Here is a 6673-nt window from a genome sequence, read left to right on the forward strand (position 1 = left end):
CTTCAACCTTGCTCGCGATGGAGGAAGAGGAAGGAGGAACCTTACACGTGGATCTTCCTTGCCTTGCTACCGTGGAAGAAAAGGAGGATGAAGACCCCTTGCTACCGTGGAGAAGGAGGAAAAAAGAAGAGGAGGCGTGGAGAGGAAGAGGAGAGAATTAATTCATAACTTCTCCGTTGCTATCCTTTTATAGATTGGGTTTAGGGCTCCTCCTAATCTTATTAGGAGTATGGAACTATAACCCACCCTGGATTAATGCCGAGTGTCCAATCCTTGTGCTCATAGATGCATGACATGTGTCTATTTAATCAATTGATTAATTTTCTAATCATATTAGAATTCCTAATCTCATTAGAAGAATTAATTGATTTGGGAGCATGCATCCTACGACGCCATGTGCACTTTAAAGTCCGCATAGTGTGAACATTATTGGGAATTGTGTCCTAAATCCAATCAATTGTTGATTGTGAATGTATTTGAATCAATTATAAATAATATGGTATTTATTCATCACCAGAACATCTTTACAAACTCCGATGTGATGAAGTCCTTAGGACTGCTTTGTGTAATGAAATATGATTTTGTCACACAGGTCCTTAAATGTTCATGACCGTATGATATACTATTAACTGGACGATAGTATTATCGGGCGTAGGTCATTGTGTATCATATTTGTTGGTTGTTTTCCAAACCAAAGAGTATAGAGATATTAGTATGGTATACAGGTGAATGGTAGTGTACATTCACTGAACATGACCAATTGACGGACTCTCCCTTGTCAAGAGTTGTTCCGAGTGGATATGGATATATGTATCCTTTATACCTGAGATTGCAACCGGTGGCTTGCAAGCAACTCACTGTACTTTGGTGCTGGACTACCTGAATTTCTAATCCAGCGACGGAAGGTTTCTGGGTCCAGTCAAGTACTTGTGGTAGTCAGTTGCAGATCAAGATGGGATTGACCTTCCTTAGAAATAAGGGTGAATGCCTTGTGTTTTCAATTAAGTAGTACCCTGGCCAGGGAAAGTCAAATCACTATCACTTGACTTATTGAATTGAAACATATTTTCGGATGGATCGTTTCAGGGTAGACAGACTCTGAACCCACCCTGGGCATTTTCTGATCAAGAGGATGAATTATGCGGTAACCATAGTCCATAGGTTCTAGAATGTTGCTTTGCATCTATTCGGCCTATCCGATCGTCGGATCCCATTGCTAGATGGTTACTTCAATTAGTGCAAAAAGTGTTATTGTACTACCGGCTTAGGTTCGAACCTGTGAGGTCACACGCTTAGAAGTTTCTGGATTGATCAAATGGCTGATTGACGATTAAGAATCGTCTATAGGTAAAATAGTCAATGTGATTGACTGATTGCCCTAAGCAATTGCTGCTTGAAGAAGTTAATTGGTGATTGGATCACTGATTAAACTCAATTTGATTGAGTAATAGAGATTGGGCTTGACCAAATTCAAATATGATTGAAATTGGTAAAACCGTAATTGACACCAAAATTAGTTTGGTGAAAATGTCTAATTTGCCCCCAACCAAATCAGATTTGGCTTGAGTCAAATTGAATTAAAATCAATTATGATCCTAGTATGACTAGGACTTCCTTCCCTATGTGGGACCCACATACTGTATGTGGGACCCACGTCCTGCCTAGGTGGGACCCGCATACTGTATGTGGGACCCACGTCCTGCTTAGGTGGGACCCACATACTGTATGTGGGACCCACATCCCGATCGCCCTCCAGGCCACCTAATCCCTTTGCATGCATGACACGTGGCGGAGCAGACACCTCTTTTGCTTGCATGCATGACACATGGCGAAGCAGGACAACTCTTTCGCTTGCATGTGTGACACGTGGCGGGCCTGGACACCTCACACTCCTCCTGATGTCATCCATGACCTCATCTGCCTCATGAGGTCATCCATGACACCTCGCCCCTTTGCATGCGTGACACGTGGCGGAGCAGGACATCTCTTTTTCTTGCATGTGTGACATGTGTCCTGGCAGGACACCTCACCCTCTTCTTGGCCTATAAATAGGCCACCCCTCTTCCTTCTTCTCTACACATCAAGAGGACCATAGAAAGAGAGTGGGAGGAGATAGTAGCTCTGAAGGTGAAAGCCCAAGAAGAAGTTCTTGAGCTGTGAAGGTCCATCTTCTTCCTTCTTCTCCCTTTCAGCCAACCTTCTGCCTCCTTGCGAGCTAGTACTCTCCGAGAAGCTGATCATTTTAGAGCTTCGCGTGGATGAGTCATCGAGGCCGGATGCTTGTGCGGCTGCGAAGCATCCTTGAAGGAACCTCCTTCTAAAGGTAAGAGATTTGATCTCTTTTATGGTTGAGATATGATCTCAATCTTCAAATCACAAGAAGTTGTGATTTATGCATATTTATTTGAATCACACAATTCTCGGGATATGAGGGCTTTGTGATATTTGGTGTCAAAGCAAAGGATTAGTGGAGACTATCCGATTCTCGGAAACTCTCACGCGTGATCATGTGACGAAGTGTGGCTCTCCATCCGGGGGCTCATATACTGAGTGCTTTGATAGGCACGCGCGGGTGTCACCCTATGTATTGGGACTGAGCCCGCGCCACATGTAATGTGCAGTTGAAGACTGTCTTCGACTGGTACCAGAGTTAAAATATCTAAAATAACAAGCATGTTATGGGTTAAAATGTTTAACCCGTTCTTTCCGCATAAAAATTTTCTGAAATTCATGCTTAGCCCTTTGCACGCACACCATCAGTGGTATCAGAGCCCGTTCAGGTTCTTTGTGATATCAAATATCTATGCAAGATGTGATATTTTACATATGATGTAAACTGATTATATTATTTCATTATGTTATTCATATGATGAATGAACATGTTTGTTTGCATGATTAACTTGAATCTTAAAAGTGTTTTAAGGATTTAAAGTTATGGAGCTCGCAAAACAAAGATAAGACATGAATAATGCAATATACTTAATTATGAATTGAGTAATGATATAGATCCTAGATTTTAAATGTGATTTGAACGTCGAAGACATTGCATAATTCATGGGGTAATGGGTTAGCTAAAACAATTCCAATTGAGTTGGACTCAATGGTTGAAATCAAACTTGGTAGAGTAGTTGATCTAATCTAATTAAAGTTGCTTCTTAGATTGGGTCAAGATTACTCTTGATCTTTGCAATAGTTGTAATTGATCAAGTCCATGTCTTTGATTAGACCAAATGGATGTTGATTTAGGCTTCGTGGTTGAGCTTGAGTTATGATATTGATCGAATTGAAATTGATAAATCAGTTGGTGTCAAAGGCAACTGTAATCAGTAGGTTTTTTAATTGGGAGCTACTTGCTGGGTTTCGGTCCAGTCAAGTTAATGGCATATCCTTCCGCTGATCTCACTTACCTGGCCATCTTGGTGAATCTCTTTTGATCAGATCTTTGATTGACTCTAATTGACCCATGCCTGTAAGAAAATCAGTTGGACTGATTTAGGTGCACTGACTTGAATCTATTTCCTATGATACCTGACTTATGAAGTCAGTGGGAGGATTTGGATTGAGTCAGCTTTTTATTATAAAAATCCTCTAAATTATTAGGTCTATAAAATGATATGGTTAATGGAGATGACCACGTCATAGCCTCCCATTAGTTGTGTGATAATGAGTCCAATGCATCTATATATATTGGAGGCGCGTGCGCGCACTGGTGCGTATCGGCTATTGAAATTGTCATACAATAATGATGAGTCAGTTGCAACTATTGGAATGGGTGGTCCGATTGGATACCGGCCAAAGTCGGGCTTGGCCATCTATTAGATAGTTTGCATTGATTGCTACATGTTAATGGTTGGACCTAACCGGGACTTTCAGTAGTGTCGATATACGCCTGCTGAAGTGATTCCTGGGGCAAAATGATCACTAGAAGTTGTTTAGTTGAAACAATTTGTTTTGAACCTACCTTTAGGTGTATTTAGGTTGATACCGACCAAAGTCGGGCCCAGGTGTAGCCTATTGGATTCTAGTGCCCACTAAAGAATTAAGAGTAATTCTTCGGATTAGAGGTAGAGGCTCCTGATTCGTATAAAACAGTAGGAGGATCTTTAGACTAAAATCCATGTCTTTAGATTAATTGATTCATTTACTAATAAGGTCTTGGTTTTGTCCTTTATGCAGAAATGTCCTCTTATAAGTTCCCCCTATCACTATTGGATAGTGATGAGCCGACTATGATTAAGAATCAGGCTAACTCGAGTGCTAATGAGAGAAATCAGCAAAGAGTTGCTGGTCAAGGTGGTTATATGATAACACCTTATAATTTCTCTGTATGTGATATTATGGCTTGGGTATTGGATATCGGGAGTCCTTTTAATATCTGTAATACGTTGAAAGGACTGCAAGTCATTGAGAATTTCGGTAACAATGAGAAATTCCTAAATATTGGAGATGGAAGAACTGTTCTAGTTTTAGAATTAGGTAATATTCAAATTGTTTCAAATTCTCATATAATTTCTCTTGGTGAATGTCACTATTGTCCTAGTTTCTTAATGAATGTCATTTCCGTTGGTCATTTGGCCTTAAACGGTTATGAAATTTGTATAAAGAAGGATTATTGTGATATCATTATGAATGGTGTTACAGTAATCAATGGACGATTAAACAATGGCATTTATGTATTATCACAACCTGTTAGTGTAATGTACACTACAAGTAAACGCCCTAGATCTGATGATGTCTCTGATATCTACCTTTGACATTGTAGGCTAGGTCATATTAACATGAACAGGATCAACAGGTTGGCCTCACTTGGATATTTTAAATATTAATGATTGTGAATCATTACCTACCTGTGAGTCTTGTCTTCTTGGAAAGATGACCAAGTCGCCTTTTACTGAAAAAAGGTATACAAGCCGGTGTTGTATTAGGTCTTGTACATTCGGATGTATGTGCACCTATGAGCACTAGTCCAAGCGGTGGATACAACTATTTCATTACATTTACCGACGACCTATCTCGGTTTGGGTATGTGTTTCTTATGAAACACAAGTATGAATCATTTGAAAAGTTCAAATTATACCATAATGAAGTAGAGAAACAAACTAGACAGTGTATTAAGATACTTCGATCTGATCGAGGTGGTGAATACCTCTCCAGTGATTTCTTGACATATCTGGAGGAGAATGGGATTCTCTCTCAGTGGACCCCTTCCGGAACACCGCAGCATAATGGTGTGTCTGAAAGAAGGAATCGGACTCTGTTGGACATGGTCCGGTCCATGATGGTGTTTACAGCTTTGCCCTTATCATTTTGGAGTTATGCACTTGAGACCGCTTGTTATATTTTTAATAGAGTTTCCAGTAAATCTGTAACTAAAACTCCATATGAGATATGGATCGGTCAAAAGCCTGTACTCTCTCACCTTAAAGTTTGGGGGTCTCCAGCCTACGTCCGTCGTTTGAAAGCAGACAAATTGGGAGCTAGGTCGGAAGAATGTCTTTTTGTCGGCTACCCAAAAGAAACCAAAGAGTATTATTTCTACCAGGCTAATGAACAAAGGTTGTTCGTCAGCAATAGAGCTATCTTGTTGGAGAAGAAATTCCTTGGTGAAGGAATGAACAGCTCTAAGGTTGAGCTTGATGAAGTTCAACAGGTAGAGGATCAAACAACAAGAACTAAACCGTTAGAGTCTGATTTGATTGGATCAAACTCAAAACCCATTCAGGTTACACCCGTTAGGCGATCCGGTAGAGTACCGCATCGACCGGATAGATACTACGGTTTTCTGGTCCGGGACGATGATCCCATTAGTCTCGATCAGAACGATGAGGATCCCATCACCTATATGGATGCTATGCAAAGGTCTGACTCTGATAAATGGCTTGGAGCCATAAAATCTGAAATGGAGTCCATGAAGGTCAATGATGTATGGACATTGGTTGACCCACCTGAAGGATTTAAACCCATAGGGTGTAAGTGGATTTTCAAACAAAAAAGAGGCGCAGACGGAAAGGTGGAAACCTATAAAGCCCGTTTGGTTGTCTAGGAATTTCATCAGCGTTATGGTATCGACTATGACGAAACGTTTTTGCCTGTGGCAATGCTGAAATCCATTTGGATCATGCTTGCGATTGCGGCCCATCTGGACTTTGAGATCTGGCAGATGGATGTTAAAACCGCTTTTCTAAATGGAGATTTAGAGGAGCAGGTGTATATGATACAGCATGAAGGTTCTATTTCTACAGATGAGTCTAAGGTGTGTAGGCTGCAAAAGTTCATATATGGACTAAAGCAAGCAGCTCGAAGTTGGAACATTCGTTTTGACAGGATTATCAAAACTTATGGCTTCGTTAAGAACGAAGAGGAACCTTGCATATACAAATAGGCTAATGGTACGGTAGTTTTATTTCTTGTACTGTATGTGGATTATATTCTCCTAATAGGGAATGACATCGCTGCACTACAGGGAGTAAAAATGTGGCTTTCATCACAATTCTCCATGAAGGATTTGGGAGAAGCATCCTACATCCTTGGGATGAAGATCTATAGAGATAGATCTAGGAGGTTGCTCGGTCTGTCCCAATCCATGTACATTGAAACCGTGCTGAAAAGGTTCAGCATAATGAATTCCAAGAAAGGCTATCTTCCGATAGGTCATGGAATCACTCTTTCTAAA

The sequence above is a fragment of the Phoenix dactylifera genome, chromosome 6, assembly GCF_051530095.1.
Source record: "Phoenix dactylifera cultivar Ajwa chromosome 6, Ajwa_hap1_PhDact_Kaust_v1.1, whole genome shotgun sequence".
Taxonomy (NCBI): Eukaryota; Viridiplantae; Streptophyta; class Magnoliopsida; order Arecales; family Arecaceae; genus Phoenix; species Phoenix dactylifera.